The sequence below is a fragment of the Dermacentor andersoni genome, chromosome 3, assembly GCF_023375885.2.
Source record: "Dermacentor andersoni chromosome 3, qqDerAnde1_hic_scaffold, whole genome shotgun sequence".
Lineage (NCBI taxonomy): Eukaryota > Metazoa > Arthropoda > Arachnida > Ixodida > Ixodidae > Dermacentor > Dermacentor andersoni.
Genome location: NC_092816.1, coordinates 113,145,728 through 113,171,406, shown reverse-complemented (window position 1 = coordinate 113,171,406; position 25,679 = coordinate 113,145,728). Strand labels below are relative to the sequence as shown.

The following is a 25,679-nucleotide window of genomic DNA, read 5'->3' as shown; positions in this document are numbered from 1 at the left end:
ACTGTCTTTGTATTAAAAGTAATAATTTTTCACGGTAATATTGTCGTTTCATGAAATGTAGTTTGTTCACTATCATACTATGATGCAATGTATTTGATGCAATGTTGTTTTGATGCAATGTATTTTTCACTATCATACTATGTTAATATTTATTTCTGTGTTGCTCACTGCTGTATTGGCTGTTTTGGGGAACTGTGACCTCGTCAGGCTTTACCGCCTTTTGTCGCAGTTCCCTCTTTCATCTTTGAAAGAAAATAAACCTCAACTTCAACTTCAAATAAGTTGACCAGCACGGTGTCAAGAGCGCACAGGTAAACAAGAATACTTCTTACCCGGTGACAGCAGAAACAGTCTATGAGAACGCTGGAGATAGGAATCGCGGCAGCAGCCACGAGACAATTGACCTCCGTGCATCTGTCGCTTCAACGTGAACGAAACGTCGAAATAACAGCTTATACGAAGTTACCGGCACTACACGCACTCTCCAAACATCGTAGATCGCTTTGAAGATAGGCCCCTGCGGGCGCGCACTTTGGCCACGTCGCAGATCGCTTTCAAGACACGCGAGTGACGGCAACCCGTCCCTACGGCGTCTGCGATTCATTAGGTCAAAGCCGTAGTAGATGCGCGGTTGTCTCCACTCTGTACGGAGCGGCGGGCGAGGAGGACAATGAGACACCCTAGCAGCCGCCGGAGAAGAACTCCCTTCCTCCCTCGCTGGACCCTCCCGCCTCGTACGCCATAGTAGAGGGCACACATCTGGCCGGCCTTCCTTACTCACGCACGCGAAATTGAACCGCATTCGGCGACTCACCCTCACACGCGTTCACTCATGCGGAACCTTACGGTGACGGCAACGGCGACGACGATGGCAGAAATGCGGCTGGAGTTTACCTATAACTGCTATCGCAATAGAACGATCCTGCACTTAGATCTAGGGACACGTTGAATAACACCTTGGTGTGAAAATTTATCCGGAGTCTGCCACAACGGCGTGCCTCATAATCCTGTTGGGGTGCTGGCACGTACAGCGCCATAACTAAAATAAAGTTTAATACTTCTGCCACGATGCGTTGTGCCACGTGAGACAATGAATGTGCTCAACCCCCTGAGAGGTTATGAAGTATGGGGCACAACAGCACTTCAAGCAAATACCTCCCCCTTTGCGTTCCGTGTGCTACACAGACGAAGAGCAGTGGTTCACGCAAGGTAGCGTTTAACATGACCTCACCACTCGCGTGTTGGACAAAACGCTGAGGAAATAAACATTGGCAGTCAGCATCATCGTTAATTATCGTTAATCAAAGCAAACACCACAAAAAGCTTTGCTTCCATTGTTTCCCACAGTTCGTGGGATCCGCATAATTGTTTTCGTGATGATTTTATATTATCGCACACATCTCTCTGAAGTAACAAAGTATAAAAAGGCAAAAACTGTTGTTCAAATATTTAATCGACTTACCTCTGTCGCGGAAGACTGCGATGATGGTTTTGGATTCATAAAGCTGATCTTGTCGTGGCCTCAACGGTTGTTTGCTTGATTACTTGTTCCTCAATTGTGGCGCAACAGCGACAACAACAGCAGCAGCAGCAGTAACAACCATAGAATTGTAACAACGATTGACGATGATGATGATGATGTCCTTGATGAGATTGGCGACAACGATTGTTGTTGCTGCTCTTGTTCTTCTTCATCTGAAATAGTGGTACACAAAGTGCTGGCTTCTTTTTTTTCATTTTCTTTCATCGCTTCGTTGCTTACTGCAGCAGGTGACTCAATTGATGTTGATGATGATCCGAATTACCGTGGTGAACCAATTAGGGTTTGAACCAAGATTCGGACGAAATAGGTAACTTATGAGAAATTCTTTTTCTATCAAGACAAATGAGAGAAAAGAAGGTCAAGAAATTTTTTATGGACGAACGAAACCAAATTTCTGGTAAATTTGGATATTTTCGTTTTCTGTGTTATGTTTAAGTTATCCAATATTGATTCTTCATATAATTATTGGTTTTATTTTAAAATGTATTTATCAATTTGTAACAGCATTTGCTCTATAACAGTCGTGAATTCCTTTCTCTAACTTGAAATAAGCCACCCATTTCTCTATTAATCTTGCATAGGGGTTATCAGCAACGGGTTAAGTGGGAATAACAGCAACGGCAAACACACCTCGAACGGTATACAAGGTATACAAAGGTACGACATATTGGTGCTCAGAGGCAGCATCCAAGACAACTCATGCTGGGCAGCAGGAACAAAGCCCTGGAAGCTACGGATATATATTGTGAAGAGAGAGAAAACCATGCAAGGGGATGTCCCTGAGAATGCCTAGTTCTTCTTGTCTGCTCGAGTTCACGCGCCCACTGTGCGACCACAATAAATATACTTACATATATCCGAAAAATCGCAGCGCCGTCTACAGCAAGAATTCGCCTCGGAGGTCTTTATAATTGATATGACAACTATTGAGAGCTGTTGAATGTCTAAACTGGTTTCCAGCAGTAATTTCTTTAAATAATATTGTAAGCAAGATGTTCTTTTCTGCATGTCGACGCAGTCACTAAGGCCATATCAGGTAGAATAGGAACAGCACTACTACTTATAGATTCTCTGAGTAATAAATCCTCCATTTCGTTGTAGATAGCGTCCTGCCACGACACGCACACTGCATTTTAGACAATTGTCACGAACGAACTGTGCGCTATGGAGATTTAAGCCATAATGCAATAAACATATTACTTCCTGCGATTTCTACTGACACCTGGTAGTAGTGGCTACCGTGGTATGTTGAGTACCAGACGGCATTCTTACAGTACTAGCCACCGGAATTCAGCGTTGGTGACACAACTAGCCAAGTGCGTGTAAAGTGACATTCTTTTTAATCTGCATGCTGATTTTCATATCTTTTTGCATGCTGATAACAGCCATACACTGTCATGTTATTAAAATCACACTTCACTATTATTTAACAGTCCTTGAGATAAAAGATTTTTAATAAATAATCAATCTCACACCGTTTCTTTGGTAGTGGTACGTCCCGTGCAAAACATTATCAAACTGTTTCATGTAATTCCCGCATTTTTCCATTGTGGCTCTACCAAACTTTACAAAACTGACAAAACACGGATGTGTTCATTCTCCAGATTCGCTCTAGTGGCCGCGCCCTCTCGACGTTCCTTCTAGCGCACGGGTCTTAAACCACGCTTTCAACGTATTCCTAGACCTGGATACATGGTTGGATCCCATGAGTGTCCCTTCTGAAATGGGGTGGAGCTTATACCAACAAGCTCTACTCTTCTTTTTCTGCCAAATGTGTTACCTATCCTAATTTTTTAAACACTATGAATACCTGGCAGCAAGATTTCTGAGCCATTATTCGGAATCTCTTGATTGTACTCTATCGTTTATTGGGGTTTGTGGTCTTCCTACTATTCTGCCGCAAAACCTCCAAACGTCTTTTACTTATCTCTATTGCAGGCAAGTTTACTTTTCTCCTGCTATTCCTGGACCACATGGATTCAAGGAGGCTTGCAGATCGAGCCTAAACCGATAACCGTGTATATCTTTACGTTCTTATTAGACGTGTATCGTCATTTTCCTAGCCTTTATCACAGCAAACAGATGTTTCTTTTTTCTTGGTGTACTATCGCTTTATAACTCCGCGTCATAAAATATCCTGGTCTTGCTTCGGAAGGTATACAGCTTCCATCAGCGTTATCATAATATATATCTCACCTGATTTCGTTTTTTACAACTGAGGTCGTTACTCATAACAGTTTTTTTTTTGTTGCCGCCTCGTGAGAGATCGTCTGAGCCTCCAACTTTGCGTTTAACGTTCTTTGTCACCATTTTCTTAACGTTCTTTGTAATTTTCTTCCGGCAGAACACGTTTCTGAGTAGCAAAACACTGTGCGGCTGGGGTAAGTCTAGGTTAAGCGTTTATCTTCCCCCGCATCAATCATCTGTATTACGTATGGGGTGACAATTCGATGACACGAAATGTACTATCAAGCAGAAACGCCCGATTTCTCAAAAGTTAGGAACCCACGGTTCCTTTGTTTCCCCTCCTTTCGGTGAATGCCAGAGGGCCGTTAAACAATACAGACGCTTTGAAATCGCTATCAATCTTATATAACGTGCATATGTCTCTATGATTAGTGAACTTGGCTTCGTGACAATATTTCTGATAATGAAATTGTACCACCAGGTTGCCTCTTGTATTGACCTTACAGCGGTTCTGACAAGGCAGTGTGGCTGTTCTTTCAAAGCATTCTGTCGATGTTACTACGTGTGATAAAATCACTGATGATGAAAGTTTGCTGTGTAACATGTGCTTTCTTGGGGATAAATATATTTGCAGTGTACCGCTGTCTCAATGCAAGTGATGTATTGTAGGTGTAGTTATCAAAGCTGTAATTCATCATCATCGCCAGCATCCCCATCGTCATCAGCCTATTCTTTATTTCCTCTGCATGACCAGTCTCTTCAAGCGATCACCAATACCCCTGTCTTGCGCTAGTTGATTCCACTTTGCGCCGGCAAATTTTCTAATTTCATTATCCCACCTGAATTTCTTCCGTCTTCGACTGCGCTTTTCTTCTCTTCCCTTTCCACCCATTCTTTAACTCAAATGGTGCACCGGTTACCTACCATATGCAATACATGGCCGGCCCAGCTCCATTTTTTCCTGTTAGTATGAACTAGAATATCCGCTATCCTCAAAGGCATTCTGATCCAAACCGCTCTCTTCCTATCACTTAATGTTACGCTTGGATATTTTCGTTCCATCGTTCTTTGCGTAGTTCTTGTTCTCTAGCTTCATTGTTAACCTCCGAGCTCTCCACCAAATGCTAGCACAACTAGAATTCAATGATTCTACACTTCTTTTCGAGAATATGGGTAAGCTTCCAGTCACGATGTTGTAATGCCTTACGTATGTACTCTAAGCCTTTTTTATTTCTCTATATTTCGTACTCGTGATCAGGGTCCCCAAGAAATTGATCTTGATAAACGTACTTCTGTACAGAATCAAGACATAGGCTGGTGATCCTGAATTTTTGTTCAATTGCCAGGCTATTGAATATTACCTTTGTCTGCTCCATCATTTGTTGCAGTTCATCCCCAGTGTTGATGAACAGAAAAATGTCTTCTGCAAACGTGTATATTTTGAGATATTAGCCGCTGATCCTCGCGCCTAAGCATTTCCAGTCTTATAGCTGGATTACTTCTGCTCAGTAGGCTGTGAAGATCATGGGAGAGATCGTGTCTCCTTTCTTTTTCCAGACTGGCAATTTTCTGCTTTTCTTGTAGAGAAACTAGGTAGCTGTTGAATTTGTAGAATTTCCCAAGATATTTACCTATGCCTCGTACTCCTTGATTACGCAACGCCTCTATGACTGTTGGTATCTCTTCTAAATCAAGTAGTAGTAGTAAACCAGTTTACTAAGGTCCTGAGGAGCTAGGCTGGGACCTGCTAGGTAGGTCCCTACCGAGCCGTTGGCTAGTCCCATATCGGAACAGAGAGGCCATGCCTATCTGCTCGTTCACGGGCCCTCTGGACAGCCAGGAGCTGGACGTCTTGTTTCGGGCCTGTGATGGCATTCGTGCAGTCTTCTCGGTTAAAATCCTGTAACACAGGTCACTGCCAGAGCCTGTGACTTAATAAGCTAAATTCAGCGCCCCAATCTGGGCAGAGAGGATCAATGTCCAGGTGGAGCATGTTCAGAAAACCCCTAGAGGGGTAGGACCCCGTCTGGAGCATGCGGAGCGTGCTAGCTTGTGGCCTGTTGAGCTTATGATGGGGGAATTGAAAACTCTGCCGATTCATTCTGTAATGAGATGTGATCTCACGAAAAGTAACTGTGCACGACCTCTCCCGTACTCACCCGAGACAGCATCCCGTCGCGGCGTATGAAACCTCGCGCACGGTCATGGGCTATCTCATTGGGGTTCAGGTGACACGGTAATACGCCGGGTCCCATGTGAGCTGGGGACCAGGATATATGGTGAACAATTTCAGAGGGGTGTTTGCCGTTCACAATCCTGGCTGCTTCTTTGGCTAGCAATCTCGATTCGAATGCTCTAACGGCTGCTCAGGAGTCCGTGTACACCGTAGTGCGTTTTGAGTCCAGTAATACGAGAGCTACAGCAGCCTGTTCCGTCACATCGACCGACGAGGTCTTCAACGAGGCTGCCGAGAGGAGTTCTCCCCTGTCATTGACTATGGCTACGGAGAACTTGTTGGCACTGGCGTGTCGCGCCGCGTTACCAAAGTCTCCGTTCCGGATATGCTCTTTAAGATTAAAGTTCTAGCCCTCGCTAACATTCGACCTTTATTGTGTTGGGGGTGTACAGTTCTTGCAAAAGGGTCTACAATAAAGGCGTTCCTTGTTTGAATATCAAGTTGTGTGGTATCTTACTGATTGAAGCTAGGACGGGGGTCTGCCGCATCCAGCAGTCTTCTGCCTGCTTTGAATTTGATAATCTAATAATTTGTGCTGACCTTTGTGCTTCTATTAACTTCGAAGTTGTGTTGTGCACTCCCAACGTCATGAGTTTCTCTGTCCTAGCCGTAATTGGAACGTCGATCACCCTTTTGTCACTTTTGCGCACAAGCGTGTCTAATTTATCTATTTCCGTTTTCATCCAATTGAGGGCCGCGACTATGTAAATTACATGGCTCATGCTGAAAGCATCATGAGCCCTAAGGAGTATATTCTCACCTATAACACCTTTCTTGTTGGAAACTCTCATAATTATTCTAATAATGTTCTCACTTTTCGTGGTGAGATGGGCGATAGTCTTAGCGTTGCAGCCCTTTGAGTCTATTGAAAGCCCTAGGATTTTGATAGAGTCTACTCTCGGGATGGTGTGCCCATCTCTGGTACGAACGCTAATGGGCACCTGATCGAGTGGGGTGAGTCCCCTGGCACCTTGTCTAACCGGTCTGTACAGCAGGAGCTCCGACTTTCCAGGCGAGATCCGGTGCCGGCGTTGGACGTCGTTTCGGCGAAAAAGGTTTTCGAACCACCCATACTCAAGCCCTACATATGACGCAAGAAATGTACTGAACTAATTGAATTTCTCGAGCTAAAGTACGTGAAAAAATCGTAAACTGTTTTACACACAACCAATAGAAACGATAGCTCTCGGATTGTAACTTCACCGTACGAGAAAACATTTTGTTACGTGAAAACACAAAGAAACGCCATTTTCCAGCATTTCTAACATTCGCAAACCAGCCGCTCAAGAGGCCGTGTTCCTACCAGAAAGCCCGCCTTCGGGTATAGCGCTCGCGGCCAGCGTTTCCCGGTAAACATCACGGTAACATACGCTCCAGTTGCTGGGAAGCGTGAGAAGTCAGGGATCTTTGAATGCTATTGCGTTCCACTCTTAAAGGCGAAGCTTAAGCGCCCTTCCAATTTTTATGTTGCGTGTGCGCGCTGACACCATGCTTCTTAGTTCAGGTAGTAAGCGAATGTTGCCAAGTTTCCACGGCCAGTAAAACTACCATCCTTACTTCGTATAACTGTACTCGATTCTTCACCTCTCGGGCGAAACTTCGACGTTTTTAGCGATACTCAGATAGTGACCAGGGGTCCATTTATGATATGTAGGAGCTACGCCTTTGATTTCTGCGACTGACTAAATCTCCTTCATAGAAAATGAGTGCCTGGTGACTGCAATACGCAATGGTGAACGTGGTGTACGATGACGCATACACACCTTTTGCTACTATCAAATTAATGTTTGTTGGAGGATATGGTAGCCGCGCCTCGTCAGCCATGTGTTTTCCCGGAGACAAAAAGTACACACATGAGAGATGTCATTTTTATAATCTTTCAACAACACATGTCTCCACATAATCTTTGCGGAACAGTTTCCAGCACCGGTGTCTGTATCGATTGGGCTCTCGTCTTCGACGTTGTCCCCCACTTGCACCATCCTGGCCCGAGACAACAAAATTTTCCCGGCAGTCGTTTGGCGTCCATTTTGCTAAATCCTTCGTTTTCCGCATCATTAGGGAACATTGTACTACTTGTGACCACTGTGGCAGCGAGCGAGCCATTTACCACGTCCTTTCCCGCTTTCTTCCATACAGAACACGTAGGCAGTCACTCGCGACCGCGCTGGCCAGTCTTGACTACAAGCCGCTTGCAGAGTCGACAGACCTGGAACGCCGGCGTATACATTCGTCACATCACAAATCGGTCAAGGCATATTTGAGGTTTTTATTCTCGACTGGCTTATTAGAGAGTATATGGATCTCACCGACGTTTCCCACCTCTCTCCATTATTGAATGCGTCTGTATTTTCCACTTACTCTCCCCCAGTCCAAAGCAGCAAACCAGAAGCTCTTCAAGCTAACTTCCTTGCCTCTATCACCCCATCTCTCTCTCTCTCTCTCTCGTGCTTTAAATGTATTTAAATATACTTAAATATATAAAAAAGTTGTGCGATCAGATGTGTTCATTGGAGCGCAAGCTGCCCTCTCATTTTGTTGAAGTTCGCGAAGGCTGTGGATTAGTGGCTACTGCATCCTACGCTACGCAATGGATTACGGATCCACGTCCTCACCGTGGTGACCATGTTTGCATGGACAGCAAACTTTGTTTTGGTGAAATGTGCGGTAAGGAACCACAGATGACAAAAAAATAGCAGCGCATCCATCCTTCGGAAATCATTGGCGACGTTAATATGATTACACAACCTTAAGATGGGTGTGTAATCGGGGATATGTTTCGCATATTATGACGTATAATATGAAGAGCGGCCCATCGCCAGTAGCCCATATTTGGGCACACAGGTTGTCGTAAAATAGGTTTGTTGAAGAGTTGCACATATTCATTGGTCCAAGTTGGCGTCAACGGTTGCATTGAAAAGCTCTAAATATCTAGTGTTTTTTTTTAAGTTGGCGTGGCAGAGGTTTATTGAAGAGTGACACACACCATAAGTTAGATAGCCAATGACTCAAGTTCATTTCATGCTTTGTTTAGCACTCTGTTCCCTGAGTAGAGCAGCCAGTTGCTGTACCCATTACACCTGGTCTACCCAATGACCCTAGTTGGCGTGAAAAGGGGTTAACTGAGGATGGACGGCGACACAGACAGACAGACGGAAATATATACCGTCAACTTGGCAAAGTTGTCAGAACATTTGAATTGCAATAAATGAATACCTCACCTCTGCGACGTTTATCTCAGCCACAGTGTTATTTGGGAAGCTCAAACCTAATTTGTTTAACTTATGCCACAATGAAATAACTTCTACGCCACGTGTATATGACAAGCCATGCATAAATTTGGAGAACACTGAATGGTCAAAGGTTCGTTTAATACAACATAGGCTCTCGGCAGAAAGTAAATGCAAAGGTGGACTGAGAATTAGCTGAGCCATAATAAAATTACCTTTTCTGTCGATGTTCTGTGCACCATTGTGACGTAATCAAATGCAAATGAAAGTTAGGCCAATACATCAAAGTCGGAACTTATTTTACGTCACGTTTACCGAGAAAATATTGACGAAACAAAATGCTTAGCTAATCCCAAAAATGCGGCATCTGTTTATTCGGCAAAATTATGGGCAGTGGCTTAAATTTCAAACCCGTCGTTTGTAACAATTTTAAGAAAACTTGAGAAAGTTAGTTTAGCATAATTAGCATAAATATGATAGTTTGCCTCTATAATGCATCATAGTTTGCAATAACAATAGGGGCCTCCAGTTGTTTTGTACGGCACTGATGTGTAACGCGTTCACTAAGAGCGGTTATTACTGGCCGAATAACGTATCGTTGTTTCCATATGAATAGACGTATCGCTCTCTCTCTCTCTCTCTCTCTCTCTCTCTCTCTATATATATATATATATATATATATATATATATATATATATATATATATATATATATATATATATATATATATATATGTCTGTGTGTTCTAACGCCACACGGACGAAGCGTGGAAGGCGAAAACGAGGCGGCGCAAGGTTTTTTGGGTGACCAGCTGTTTCAGAGCGTCCCATTTCTTCGCCAAACTTTTCATTCTAAATACATCCATTCTACATCCGTCACAAGTGGTGGAAACACTTGGTACTGAACTCCCTGAACAACCCAGTCCTATCGGATCTTCCTAGGAGCAGAAGCCTGGCTGCACTACCACCCGAACCAACAACCATGTCCGATGCCCAAGCAGGCTAGTCAACGAAAACCATAGAAGAAGGTATCGTTCAAGTTAGCCAGAGACCAAGGGAACCTAGCTACTGCATGCCGGAAACAAGTATATTCTCAGGTAGAACAGCTGAAAACGTGGATGACTGGTTGAGACACTACTAATGAGTAAGCCGGCATAACGGGTGGAGTACGTCAGCGCAGTTCGTGAAGGTTGCATTTTTTCTCGCGGGTACCGCTCTGCTTTGGCTTGAGAATCATGAACGCTTGCTAACCACTTGGAAAACTTTTGTCTAGGAATCGAAAGCTTGCTTTGGTGACCCAAATTCCAAAAAGAAGAAAGGGGAACACACACTTTCGCGCAGAGCCTAATTGCCTGGTGAAGCGGGTACAACGTATATTGAAGGAATATTGCAGCTACGCGGAATTGTAAACGCGAATACGTTGGATGAATACAGAGTAGGACATCTGTTAAAAGGCATCGTTGAAGATGTCTACAATTTTTTAATAGCAATAGAAAACCTCAACACTTCATATTCAGGCAGCAATGTCGCACGTTCGAAGCTCTGAAGACCCGAAGATTCTTATCGAAGTTCGGGCGCTTGGACAGCGTCACCACAGTTGCAAATATGGAAGTCGCCACCTGCGATGACATCGCCTCGATCGTGCGTCGAGTAGTTCACCATGAGCTAGCTCGACTTCAGGAAGTAGACGCTGGTTATGAGTGCGCGTTTGACGAGTGTATTCCTGAAACGACATCCTGGTTGCGAGAACATCGCATCCAGTGCCGATCGCCTTCTGAAGGACCACACTTAAATAAGACGAGCTTTCGGTCTCTCCCGGCGAATCTCCGTCGCCGCCAGTCCTCACCAGTCTCGTCGTGCCACTACGGAGTAACACCCAACACCACGACGTGTTCGTGCGGAAAACCCGATGCCACAACATGCTCCCATGGAATCATACTCGGTGCCACTTGTACTTGTTCCATTTAGTTTCAACCACGACCTCCCCGTCTGCTACGCCTGCGGCTCCCGAGGACATGTTACGCGCTTTTTTCGTCGCCGCCGCCCTTAGCAAGCGACATGTTTTTCGGCATACCCAGCTCGTGTTCACGAAGACGTGTCCGCGTCCTTCGGAGTCCGGCTTCTCCAGCAACAGTGGTCCCACCAATCGCGCAATGAGAACCCTGTCTCCGAGCGCAGCCTTACACCGCCACCGACCCGACGGCGCCGTTCGCCTTACCCGCACCGTCTTCGGCCGCCTTCCCGGCCGCAACTGGGAAACTAGCTGGTGCGGCCGACCGAGGTGCGGTCGTGGAACGGTAAGACTCGCCAATTCCTCCGTCTGTTTTTTATGCCGAAGAACAAGGTGTGTATGTGTTTATAGACAGTATATGTGCTACTGTTCTTGTCAAAAGGCTGTCGCTATTCCTGTTATGAGCCTTCGCTTCAAAGATCGCCTAGGACAGAAAGCTGTGTTCGTGTGAGATCGCAAATAATCTTTCCCTGGAGTTGGAGGTGAAATGTTGCGCCTTGTCGGTGCTTGTGCAGTTTTGGTTGCGATCGGAGCTGACAGAGTTTTAGAGACGAGCTCACTGTATTGGTGTTGGAACATGTATTGACATGTATTGGACAATCATGATGTTATCTCAGGCATAGATGTCCTTTGTGAACGCCGCGCTAAACTTGATTGTGGGGCTGGAGACATTTTACTACGGAGCAGGTTGTCAATCGCCATACTTGATGATTTGCAGACCGATCAAGCCGACGTATTTTCGCTGTCTGAAGATGTGTTACTGCCTGGTAGGACAGCCGTGTTTGTTCCCGTGAGTTCTTCACGTGTCCGGATGGGATCATGCAGCAATCTTGTCCAGCTAGATCACAACAACGCAATTACAAATAATATATTGGTTCCTGGTTCTATTGTTCAAGCCATCGATAGGCGAGCTTTCTTGTGGACAGCGAATGCTTCTACGAAGTCTGTTACCCCTCCAGTCGGACTTAAATTTGCAACATTTGAGGAGCAAGCAACAATTGTGTACATACAGTTGAAGCGCCTTCAGATATCAGTCGACCATTGCCCAACTATTGGGATGGCTTGCGACGTATGATAAACAAGTCGTTGTCTTCCGACTGGGATGTACTCCAATGAGTGCTCACCTGCTGCACGTCAGTATTTGAATTTGCTCAACGCGAACGTCCTCGGATGTTGCCGGAAACCTACATGCACTGCTGCATCAACACAGGACAAGCGACTCCGATACGTGTGGAACCCTATCGCGTATCTCTCACGGAAAGTGATCGCCGAACAGGGCGACGACATGCTACAGAAAGGCGCTATTCAGTGGTCTTCCAATCCCTGGGGATATCTTGTTATACTATTGAAAAAATACAACTCGTGTAGATTTTGTGTCGTCTACCACCACCTGAATGCCTTCGCAAAAAGAGACGTGTATACCTTACTACGCATTGAAGAAGCTATTGACTGCCTTCACTCCGCCTCATATTTTTCGTCGGTTGACCTCCGGTCCGGGTACTAGCAGATACCGATGCACCCATCTAACATAGGAAAGACCGATTTTGTTACACCTGACGGACTCTCAGTTTAATGCCATGCCGTTTGGCTTATCTGATACCCCAGCAACCTTCGAGTGATTTATGGACTTGATACTCCGCGGTGTCAAATGGGAGATTTGTATGTGTTATTTTGATGATGTGATTATTTTCGACCGCCCTTTCCACGAGCACAACCAACAGCTCGGCGTTGTTTTGGAATGCATCTCACAGGCGGGCCTAATTTCAACTCTAAGAAGTGTGATTTCGGAGAGCGCCAAGCCCTAGTGCTGAAATATCTCGTCTATAAGAACGGTATACGCGCAGATCCCTAAACGATTTCTGCTGTTCGCAACTTTAAGCAGTGGATAACATTGAAAGACCTGAGAAGTTTCCTGGGCCTTTGTAATTTTCGCAGGTTTTATTAAAGACTTCGCCCAGCCTACGTACCCACTCACGGAGCTGCTTCGCAAGGACGCTACCTACATATGGTCTACATATGCATATGCCCGACATTTCAAGATTCTCACCGACAATCATTCTCTCTGCTCGCTCGTTGGACTGCGTGACCCAGCTGGGCGGTTGGCTCGGTGCGTCTTGCGTGTTCACCAATTCGCCTTTTCTGTTGCTTCTAAGACCGGTCGGTGCCACACAGATGCCGACTGCTTATCTTGTCTTCCCTCTCAGAGCAGGGGTACTGCTGATGACGATTTCCACGACTGCTTAACTACAATCTCATCGGACATTTTTCAATTTGCCGTTTTCAATAACGACAGCAGGACCCTTCACTAAAGCCCAATATTGATGCGACCCATAGATATGAACGCACTGCGCCATTTGTGATTCTTGACGGCCTGCTTTACCACAAGAATTATTCAAACGGTGCTCCACTGCTGCTCGTTCTCCCAAATTGTTTTCGCCTTACTGTACTTCGGGTCATGCACAACGAACTTACATCCGGTCACTTTGGATCCGCTCGATCACTCCACTTCCTCCAACGCCATTTTTATTGCCCGCAGTTGTGGAACACAATCAAGGAGTATGTCGCCAGCTGTGACCTCAGCCAACGTCACAAACAACCGACCAAAGCTCCTGCAGGAACTCTGCAACCGGTTAGACCGCCGGCTTCACCTTTTGAGAAAGTGGGTATAGATTTACTCGGTGCCTTCCCCAATTCTTCACTGGCTGCCACTGGATAATCGTGAGCGTGGATTATTTAACAAGTTATACTGAAATAATGGCAGTTGTCTCAGCTACTGCGTGCGATGTTTCGGGGTTTCTTCTGCATTCGATTATCTTCTGCCAAGGAGCTCCTCGTGTGGTGATAAGTGATCGTGGCCGGCAGTTCCCCGCTGACGTTGTGGAAGAGTTGGTACACCTTTGTGGAACTCATTGTCGCCGTTCCACACCTTACGTTCCGCAAATCAACGGCCCAATCGAGCGCATCAATCGTACCCTCGTGAACATGCTTTCAAAGTATGTGTCAACGGATGCTATATAAGAACTGGGATGCCGTATTTCCGGTCATCCTGTTTGCCCTCAACACAGCCAGCCATGACGTCACAGGGTACGCATCTTTCTTTCTACTCTACGCTCGCCATCCTCAAAGATTTCTCGACAGCATACTTCCTTTTTCTTGTAACGACGATGCTTCTGTCACGCAGATATTGTGTTCTGCCAAAGAAGGGCATCGACTTGCCCGGCTCAGAACACTATCATCGCATGTTCATGCTAAGGCTTGCTACGACGCACATGTGCTTGTCAGATTCGCCACCGGTAACTTCGTATGGCTGCGAACACTACTTAGGAAAAGGGGACTTTGCCAAAGGTTCTCCCCAAGTATTCGGGCCTGTTCGTCAATCTCAAACGCTTGAGTGAAATGACCTATGTCATCGCTAAAGTGACGGCTCATAACCGCCGTTCACGCAAGACGCGCACATCGCACGATTTAAACCGCACCGTGAACACGCAATCTGTCTAGCTCGGTGAGGTTTGTCTGTCCCGGTGGAAAATGTAACGCCGCATCGGAGGAGCGTGGAAGGCAAAGAAGGGCGGCGCGAGGTTTTTGGGTGGTCGGTTGCTTCGGACCGGCCCATGTCTTCTTTACGCTTTCACTGTAAATAAATAAATTCTGCATCTGATCAGCATGCTTGTGTTACCAACGTCAGATAGTGTAAGGGCAGAAACCTCTGTCAGGCATTTGTATGGGTTTCGTCCTTCTTTCTTGTCGATTGTACAAGAAATCAATAAATAAAATCTCATAAAGAAAGCTCGAATCCAACAGTTGCATGCAAAGAATTCGCTCAACTTTCGGCCGCCTCTACACAAATCACGAGCGCGTTCCAGAAGGGAGGTTAAACCTAGCCGCACGGCCCCGTACTATGCACCGCACCGAAAAAAAAAGTATGCAACCAGTCTGTAGCACAAGTAGCTACATGTAGTGATTAGATATCTGTACCGCATATTGTTAGCGTTCGCATTCGCAGACCAACCAAGGAGCCATTTAATGAATCGAATCGTCGCAAATGAGAAGCTACCACCTAAAATGACACGTACTACACTAGAGAGAGAACCAGCATGGCACCATTAGGTTTATGAAAAATTCACACTTACCTGGTTTGTCGGTTGAGAGGCCGATGACTACGAGGAACTAAGGAGCGCCTTCACCAATCCAGCTACTATTCCTCCAGGCACCACTCCGATAAGGCACAAGAACAACAGCGGTGCCATATAGCGCCGGACGACGCCGCGGTCTTTCTTTTGTGAGCTCCTGATAGATTCTGCCTGCGGAAAGCGGCAGACTTGCGGACCAGCTATTTTGGAGAAACATGCAGTTGAATGTTATTACCATGGGCTATTAGCGCTGTCGTTTTCCATTTAAAACAACCTAGGCTATTTTACTACGCACATGAATCGCCGAGGTTTTACTCTGGCTAACTGCTGCAGCGCGATGCACTCCCTCCTTGTCGTCACGTCGCGAAGCATCCCCTTCGAGCCTATTTTCTTGCTTTCGGTCAAATTAACCAAGTGCATCCTGTAGCGCAACAAACACATTTAAATACAGTATCTGCATTCCTGGGATTCCACCACTTCCTCGAAAAGTGTAACAATTAACGTCGATAGCCTTCAAGATTAATTTTATTCGCCCACTAGAAGCCACCTTCTATGCTCTCGCTATGCTATTTGGGATGCGAAAGCGTGCGTCCGGCGTCTGTAGCAGCAAAACGGCACCTAAATTCCCATTGGCTCCTACTCCGCTTCTCGAGCGCCCCTTGCGCGCCCTTGACGCTGGCTCCCGTTTGCTAGCCCGTGCCACGACGGAAGATAGCGGGAGAAAGGGAACAACTGTTGCCTCGATATTGCGCCAGGGTAGAGCGCTTCACTGCGAGCCATGTTGCCCGTAGAAATGCTTAGGTGTCCTCGGAATTTTATTTGTCCTCGTTGCTATGCCTTCGGTTCGCGCAAAATTGTCGCTTCTTTCGGAACAACTTGTCGCATGCCATAATATATTGCGGGCTAAATACTTTGCAGACGAGAAAGAAAAACCAAGGAATAGCAGTACGATGTGAATCCGGGAATGCTTGGGTTAGAGTCCGGTTCTCTGTTAAATAGAGTGCGTTACACATTGGTCCAATCGACTCATAACATTTTAGTGGCAGCTGTGGTGTACAAGTGAGACTGCACCGAGAGCGTGCATGGCGAGGCGACCACGATACGAAGTACGAATAACTGATCTATGGCAAGACCCTGTCTACGAGCAACATTGTGGCAATGCCTTCCACAAATCTACTGAACACGTCTATATTCAATGACATACGATCTTCATACTCTCACAGAATACAGATGTATACCATATCTGTGGCCAATGAGTGGGGAAGATCGGCGAAAGGCGCCGGAGCTAATGGCAAATTTGTGTGTCCAAACTGCGAAAGTCCTACTGAATGCGTCGCTCACATAATAGGAGAAGTTCCACTTACTGAGACAAGCCCTGGCTAACACCTATAGTAAACTCCTCCCTACCTCTTCTTCGCTACATCGGCCACAGGAAATACCATGAATGTCTGCGAGAGATGTGTTGAAATTCAGCGCTTCCCGATAAAGGTGCTTCAGGGCGGTCCTTCTAATGCGGTTAATGTAATTTCCGTGGAAGAGATTAACGACACCGACTGTGAACCAGAGGATCGTTGCCACTTAAAGATATTCATTCCGAAGGTTCGTCCCGCGACTTCCGTTCTGTCAATTGATACGTGCTACACTTCACACCACGTGGCAGTCGCTCATAGCAGTCGGTGAATTAACTACAAGCAGGCTACGAATAACAAAAGCTGGAAACCAAAGCTACATGCACCAATGCTCTCAATTTGACGGCTGTCTCTACGGAAACTACCCAAACCATTGAGTGTGTTTCTTCCTACTTCCTACTGTGCGGCGCACCACGAAAAGAAGATACCGTGCAATCCGTTTGGAGTAGCGGTAGCTATATAACGCACTTAGCTATATATGTGTGTCACATCCTATAAGTTAGCGCTCGCATTCGCAGACAAACCAATACGCCTTTGAATGAAAGATTGAATCGTCGCAAATAAGGAGCTTACGCTTAGTATTACACCTGGTACTTTAGACAGAGGACCAGGCACCATTGCGTTCATGAAAAATTTGCACTTACGTCGTTTGTCGGTAGATAAACGGATAACTACGATGAGCGAAGCAGCGCCGTGATCAATCAAGCTCCTAGTCCTCCTGGCACCACTCCGATAAGGCACAAGAACAACAGCGATGCCATAGGGCGCCGGTCATCGCCGCGGTCTTCCTTTTGTGAGCTCTCGTTAGATTCTCCCTGCGGAGCGCAGAAGATTTGCATATCAGGTACTTTGCAGAAATGTGCAGTTGACTGCCGCTATCACGGGTTGTTAGTGCTGCCGGTTTCCACCTGACACAACATAACGAATTTCACTACGCTTGATTGCGTACATAAAGATGGATCGACACAAGCGTTGCATGGCTTGCGATCATGGTAATTTGACGTCCCTGCTCACAAAACTGTGAATCTCTTCGTATAACGCCATGAAATGGCAGCGCCCATGAATCCAGAACAAAGTGCTTCAGTTGCATTCGGTTGTTTACGGCTAAATAGAAGAAGCACACAGACAGTAGCAATAACGACAACAGCGGTGAAGAAGCTCTGACCTTGAAGCCAAAAATGTATTTGAATTGATAAATTACGGTATTTAAGAATTCTGTTTGCATTTCGAGATAGCATATTTTTTTCTTAGAATATTCTTAGGGTGTTTCACGAGCTTTCCGTTGTCTATAATTCTGTCTTGTCTTTCTGGCTATTCTGCTCGCTAATCGTTTTCCTACCAGCTTGTGCCACTAGGTTGTCAATGGTCTAAATTGTACAATAAGTTGCTGTGCATGGGAACCTCGGTTCAAAACGCACCAACTTGGGTGGACTTATTATTTCGCCCAACGTACGTGCCGCCTTTCAATGAAGTTCTTAGTGTCACATAGCGTCGGTGGGTATGTGCCACTAGCTATGTCTCACTCCTCAATGCACCTCCTCGGCACTGACTTGGGTCACTGGGCATGTGCTAACAGGTGTGTGCCTCTCTTCATAGTAAAATAAATTATGTAATACTTCTCCGGTGCTAGCGGCAATCAAACCCTTATGTACATGGTATAACTACCATGCACCAAGATTTAAAAATATGCAGATGCCACGTAGCTGGACAGAACCAAGGTGATGTTGTTTGCCAGCGCTTGGAGATACCCTGATTATTTTTCGCATTCTGCTTACGTAATTAGCCTCCACAATTTAATCAACTTCTCAAACATAAGAGTTCGATTAAACGTTTCAATGATAAAATTGTAGAGCAACATGAAAAACTCCCGATACAGCTTTCTGTTGCTCAATAAGTGCTACATACAGTGTTTTTCCGAACATGAAACAAGCCCGCGAGTACACGCAAGATTGCCGCGCGAATTCCCGCTCGAGGCACATATTTCGTGTAGTCGTAAACTTTTCTTCTGCTCGGAAAAAATTCTTAATCTTTTTTCAGATGGATCATATCAGTACGGCAAATTTTCCTAAGCGACGCATCACCCGCGACTTGCGGACTTCGTCGGCAGCCGCCGATCGCTCAAGCCGGTAGCCCTAGCTGAAGGCTGCCGAAGCAGCAGCCGACGGCGCTCGAGATGGAAACGCCGCTAGAGTCACTAATCGTTAATTTTCGTGAAAATTTTAGCGCCTGCACAATTATGACATGGTCAGATGTTTCTCTCCATACACTGTCGGTAGCCAAGAGCAAACTAGCTGGGCGAGCCGCGTCGCATGGTCATCACTGCGCGCTGCCAGTCTGCGAAACCAAGTGTGCTCACTCGGCGACACATGACTAGCGAGTTTCGACGACATACATTCCCGTCTTTATCAAAGGAGTGCACGTCACTCGCACAAATGTTGTGTCGGCATCCTTATTCTCCAAATCCAAATTCATGATATTCTTAACGTACTCCTCTAACTTCTGGGCCACACCTTGATGAGCCTGGAGAAAAGTGGTAGTTTTATGCAAAGCAGATACGCCACAGTCGAGGATCCACGTCAAGCACAGTAAAGGGAACCAAGTGATGCTATCCTTAGTTGTTTTTGCCAAAGTGAAGAACGGACGGCGACCCCACGGCAGAAGATAGGCATAACCCCGGAAACGCAAATCACTTTCCAACCACAAACACTCGCACGCCGACCATAGGAACTTCGTTTGTTGTACGACAGGTGGCGCTCACTATTGCACAGATCGTCAATTACAGCATGGAGCAACCTTCAACGCCATCCGTGGGAGCGGCGTCAGCCCCTCCTACCCGACGGCCTCCTGACTCCTACGTCAGACGCGGGCATATCACAACTGGAGTCCGCCGATATGGCAGGATACTGTGAGCTTTGGGCTACGAGCAGTTCGGCCATTCCGCTTGAGCGGCATAAGGAGAATTAGTTCTGTCGTCTAACGACCTAGAGAAAATAATATGTCTAAATGAGGACATCTTTGGGTATTGTGTGTGGTGCGTGCTATGACGTGTAAAAGGCTCTGACATGTAATGCGTTTTGATTCAGTTATGTAGACTTCTGTAACGCAGTGTGCTCCCATAACAATGGAGCTGTGTACTGTAATGCCACTCGTAGATAGTAAACACGATCATGCATCAGCAACCTCTCGGCCTAATCGCCGCACCTACATGCAAATCTCAGCGATAGAGATAGACAATGGCGTGGGTCCGCTTAGTCAACTTAGTACAAAGTCCCATTACATAGTGCTGGCCAGCGAGCGGGTTTAAGCTGCTGATGGTGCAGCCATGGCAAGCGCACATCTGTGTGACGCCCGACTCCTAACTACAAATCTAGAACAAAAGCGCTAAAGACACAAAGCTTGTTGGCTTTGCGTTTGGACGAGAACAGACCTCAGTAATACAGGCAAAATGTCACAGTGTTTAGTACGCCAGTAAGCAGGTGTACCTTGTAATGTGTGAATGAATTACCCCGTTGCCATTTGCGAATGACTGCCAGTTCGGCAGTTGCGGTGGTGGCCCACCTCATTACCTACGGGTCGCGTGTAAGGTGCAAAGCTGCGACACATAATTGGAATATTGGCAATAAGTTTAATTTTTTTTTTTCATGTTCTACCTCTATCTACTGTGGTTGCTGGTGATCCTTTTTCCTTTGTTGGGTCTGCACGAAATCATCATGACGAGCGCCCGTCTTGTCTTGCTTTCGTATTGTTCCCACTTGAGCGCGACCTTCAAGATCTTCGCGTCTTCGCGTGTGCCTCGGGATTGAATAAAACTCTTGCTGAAACAAATTTCGGTATAGAGAAATTATTTAATGGGAAACGATGTTATTTAACGCTCTCCGTGTGCATAGTACCAAGCGAGTTATCTCACGACGGGAGAGAAATAAGCGCACGACGCACCTCTCAGGTGCGCCCAAAATGCACGTACATGCAGGGTGACCACATTTAAGTTTTACGTTTTTTTTATAATAACATAATAACATAATTCTAGTCCTTGAGCTACATTTTTCAGACAGACGGATAATACTGTCGCAAAAGAAAACACATATTCAAAAAAAATTTCGGCGAACACACCTAAGACTACTTACGTGTAGAATGCGTGAGCATCGTAGTCGCAATAATTAAAGAAATGTTTTCGCTTAGATATTCATCTCCATGTCGCCTTGCACGTCGCTATAAGCTTGCACGGCGTTCCTTTTGAGACATGATAGTGGTGGTACACACCTCATTTTATACACTCATGATTTGGCGTGGAGACTTTGTTGTTGTTGTTGTTGTTGTTGTTGTTGTTGTTTCATGCCACGTGTGTGGGTCATACACACTATCCAGAGAAAACACGGGGAACGTGGGAGATGGAAATTCGAGACGATGAGCAAAACCAGAGCAAGCTAAAAGCGGGAGCCAACGCTTCGGCAAGTGGACTTGAAAAAGACAAGTCCACTTGTCGGAGCGTTGCCTCCCGCTTTTAGCTTGCTTTTGTTTTCTTCATCGCCCTACCCACTATGGGGCATTGGCCCAGAAATGGATAAGCGGAGCGCAGCGGTGGCATTTAGTATTTGGGCTTTAATTTCGTGTTGAAGGATCATTAGCGTGTGATAGTACATGAGTACGACGGTGAATCGCCTGCCATCAGAAGTGTTGCGTAAGCTTTCGCATACAGGGAAGACATGCTGCCGGCTTCTGTAAGACAATGAACATTTGACGTCAATCTGAGAATTTCTGGACATGTTTCTACTCTTCGCGCCGTCGGCCATTTTGGTACCACGCCATCGCCGGATTTTTGCAAAATGAGGCACTAATCGTTTCTCATAAATAAAAATAATTCACTTAAACGAGAAGGAAGGGGATTACCCGGGGGGCCTGATTTTTTTATTAGTCATATCAGAAGAAGCCAACAAACACTGACACCAAGGACTTGGTGTCAGTGTTTGTTGGCTTCGTATGATATGACTAATAATTCACTTAATAATTCATAATTAACGGCTTCATGGCACGTATGACTATTGCATATTGCAGCCGGTGACTACGCAATGTCTATCGACTTATAATGAATTTGCTGAATCACACCACTTTGGAGATCTGCGCAATCACTGCGTAAAAAATTGCATTTGTTCCACTTTTTCAAAAGCTCTCCTGTACGCAAGGAGGCACAAAAATAACCTGGATGGCTATGTATTTCGTCCCAAACTTTGGAAATTCATATCAGGAAACTGGCGTCCAACTGGAAATTTTTCGCAAGTACCTACGTCTTGCAAGCTCACTGGCTAATGCGTAAATTGAAATATGTGTCATAGTGTAATTAGCTAATATGTAAGTACCGTAAACGTAAATTTATCGAATTTCTTGGCAACTGCTGTCGTGTTTAGTAGAACCATTTGCTCGCCTTCTCACGTCGCCTTTCCTTTCACGCTCTTTCGCCCATGTATGGGAAATGCGACAGAACAGTGACAGGGTTGTTATCCACTCGTTCCCTGGCTGCGTCAGTTTGAGACATTCCTTGTCTCGTCTCGTTAGCATTCTACCTACCTCCCCTCTGGGCTATTTCACGTTAGTCAGCGAAGCAGTTTCGTAAATGCTTTTGCGGTGAGTAGGGCGAGTATGAAAACTTTGCACTTACCCCATTTTTCGCTGGAGTGGCCGATGACTACGAGTAGCTCAGCAGCGCCCTCACCAATCCAGCAACTAGTCCTCCATGGCACCACTCCGATAAGGCACAAGAACAACAGCGATGCCATATAGGGCCGGACATCGTCGCGGTATTCCTTTTGTGAGTTTCTGATAGGTTCTCCCTGCGGTGGGTGGAATATTTGCGTATCAACTATTTTGCAGAAGCATGCAATTGAGTGCCGCCATCATGGGCTGGAAGCGCGACCGTCTCCCATCTGAAACAACCTAACGCATTTTACTGTGTTCAGTTGTGCACATGAAGGTGGTTCATCGCACGCGTTCAATGCTTTATGACCATGATAATTTGACGTAACTGCTCATAAAATTGAAAACTTGCTCGTAAACTGCAAAAAGTCGAGGCGCCATTCAATCCAGAGTAATGTACTCCAGAGAATACAGCATCATTCGGTTGTTGTCCCCTAAAAAAAAGAAGCCTACAGACAGACGCAATAAAGACGGAACCGGCGAAAAAGCTTTAATAATAAATGAGCACAAAGGAGGAACAATAAACTCATTTTATTTGAAAAATTACGGCATTTCAACGTTCTCCTTGCGTTAATTTTGGAATTACGTATTGATTGCTTGAAGAAATATAAAACAGGAGACTTTCCGTCTCTATATTGGTGCCAAACACCAGCGCCGGCACAGTAGTGTGGTGTGAAAGACTTCGGTGTATTCTATAGCTACCTTTCTTATGACAGTTAACGCACCTTCCAGAGTCTAAATTTCTGCTCATCTATTTGCCTGTCTGCATCTCTAGCCGTCTTCACACTAGCTTCAGTCACTAGGTAGTCTGTAATTTATAGGTGCACTGGGATGCGGTGCTTGGGGACCTCGGTTTAAAACCAACCATCGGACCAATTTAGGTGACTAGGTATGTCACACAGCTTACGCGCCGTTGTTCAATTAACCACTTTCATGCCAAATTGGATCGCTGGATACGTGCCATTGGGTATGGTTCACTCTTCAAGGTAGAAGAAAAAGAAAAGACTATAAACTTGTCTGGTGTTAGGGGAACTGGACTCGCGTTACGTCATCTTGTCTGATTACATATTCACAGCCGTGCCTCACGCCGACTTCGCGTCGGGGCGTCGCTGGATAATACAGCCTATCCAGAGGGAAGAGTCAGAGCATGTTTATGCCGATAAACAGCCAGGGCAATAAGAGCCAATAACGTCGCTGAGGCTTAATGATGTCAAGGCGGTGTCACCACCCGTCTTTGTTTATTGTTTTCTTTCTAGCTCACCAAGCCTCCTCTCAAGGGTGGAGTTGTTTTTCAAGCCAAGATTTATTGGCCTCTTCCCTGAATTTTGCGAGTGTTTGCTGATGCTGTCTTAGAGGAGTCGGAAATCATTACCATAGTAAAAAGCCCTTACGGATAAATGGCAAACCGACGCCTCTGGCCGGCAGGTGATGTGCGTAAAAGCAACGATAGCTCCAGAGTAATTAAGCCTCGATGTTATGCGGTGGCGTATGTGACATGTAAAGGTGCCTATTTCGTGCTGTAGCTGGCAGTCCCCAGATAAGCAAACAGCAACACTGGCAGCGCGTGTAGCATGTGCGACGCTAATCTCAAGGTGTGACGTCTGACGCTGGCGGAGGCGCGCCTCATGAAGCCGCCATTGCGAGACGCCTAGTATTTAGACGTCAAGGCGCTACTTCTGCACCAGAGGTGTTGCTTAGTCGCGTGGTATGCGTTGCCATTATGTTGTCCCTCACACTGTTAAACGCCTTACGCAAAGATGGTGATAGAAGCGGCTGACACAGAGCGAAAAAACTTTCGCAGAGATGAAAGAGTTTTTCGACGCCGAATCAGGCGCTAATTGCTCAATGCAGCGGTCCAAGTAAAAATGCCTGACAAAGTGCTCGATGTTGTATGTTTGCCATGGATTAAGGCGCCGAAGGCTATTTGGAATACCTTTTATGCGAGGGAGAAACAAAATATTCAATTTGAGCAACTTAGCGCTAGTCAGCAAACTACTAGAATCTAAGAATATGGATCATCATGACAAGGAAAGCACACGAAAAATTATGTGATCTTTAGTTGTAGTTTAGAAATGATACGTTAAGTGGAAATGAAAGTGGACGAAAAATAAATTGAAAATGGCGGGAGCCGAACGTTCAACCTCCGAAATTGAGCGCCTCGCGAGAAATCTGCGGCCGTCGCCCCTTATAATGCATTGAATGTAGTTGCCGCGAATGCTTTCACTGACGCCAACTGGGAGTCAGATGATCATCAGCCCTTACATGTAGACCCCGAAAACGTAATCCCACCGCTGTCATTCTGGCTATTGACATGTACGCAGCCTTCAAACTACGCGACAGTCGCCCATGACATTCGATGACATAGCAAACCCCCAGCAGGTTAAAAATACCCAACGCTTCAATCCAACAGTTACATGCAACGAACGCGACCAGTTTGCTGCCGGCTTCAACGCAAATCACGAGCGTGTTTCTGAAGCGAGCTCAAACGTGGTCCCATCTGCTCCCCATACTGTGCAATGCCCCAGGAAAAAAAATCACACAAATAAGAAAAAAAATTGGCCTGCCATCCATGCTATGTATCTGGTTGCAGTGCGAAGCTGAATATGGCAACTAGAAGGATTACCCATGGCGACGTGGCATGAAATTATCCACATGGCGACATTCACATGCATTTTACGTGATCATTAGCCTAACGAGCTTCAAAGCTTCGCAACTAGGCTTGCGCCGCGGCTTCGTGCACCTACAAATAAGTGGATCGGAGAGGAGAGAAATGCACTTAACTAAATTTTCACTGCACCTCGTACAGCCTTCACTATACGTGGCATCTCCAGAGCTCGGTCAAAGCACATATCAATATCCTACTTTGTACGCTATGTACAGTTGCCACTTCCCAGCAACTGCAGCCTATGCAACCGTAAGCTTAAGCACTAAACGTTTGCGGCAATTGCTTTGCGCGAAGGCGAGCTATCTGGTTCATTTTTCTTTCTTTCTTCCGCCAGGGCGGCACCACTCCTCCCACGGATGGATGGATGGATGTTATGAGCGTCCCCTTTGGAAAGGGGCGGTAGGTTGCGCCACCATGCTGTTGCTATTATACTGCCTAATGTCCTACCTAGGTTAAACAATAAAAAAAAGCAAAAAAAAAAGAATACTATGAACTACCCCACCAAAATTTTCTGATCCGCTATTTTGAACTGTGTTTTTTACGTCTCCTGTTTTTGGTCGTTTAGTTACTTTTCTTCCACC

The 25,679-nt window shown here is 45.8% G+C and overlaps 1 long non-coding RNA gene across 2 annotated transcripts in view; it reads right to left on the bottom strand.

Annotated features, from left to right (window-relative positions):
* Positions 1-7,829: 7,829 nt before the first annotated feature.
* LOC129386309 (uncharacterized) overlaps positions 7,830-25,679 on the bottom strand; it is a 34,342-nt gene continuing 16,492 nt past the window's right edge. For both annotated transcript variants that reach the window (XR_008613745.1, XR_008613744.1), the window contains 4 exons: positions 22,399-22,570; positions 17,390-17,560; positions 15,337-15,507; positions 7,830-8,175 (listed from right to left, as the gene is read on the bottom strand). This is a non-coding gene — a long non-coding RNA (uncharacterized lncRNA). The remainder of the gene's footprint in view (positions 8,176-15,336; positions 15,508-17,389; positions 17,561-22,398; positions 22,571-25,679) is intronic.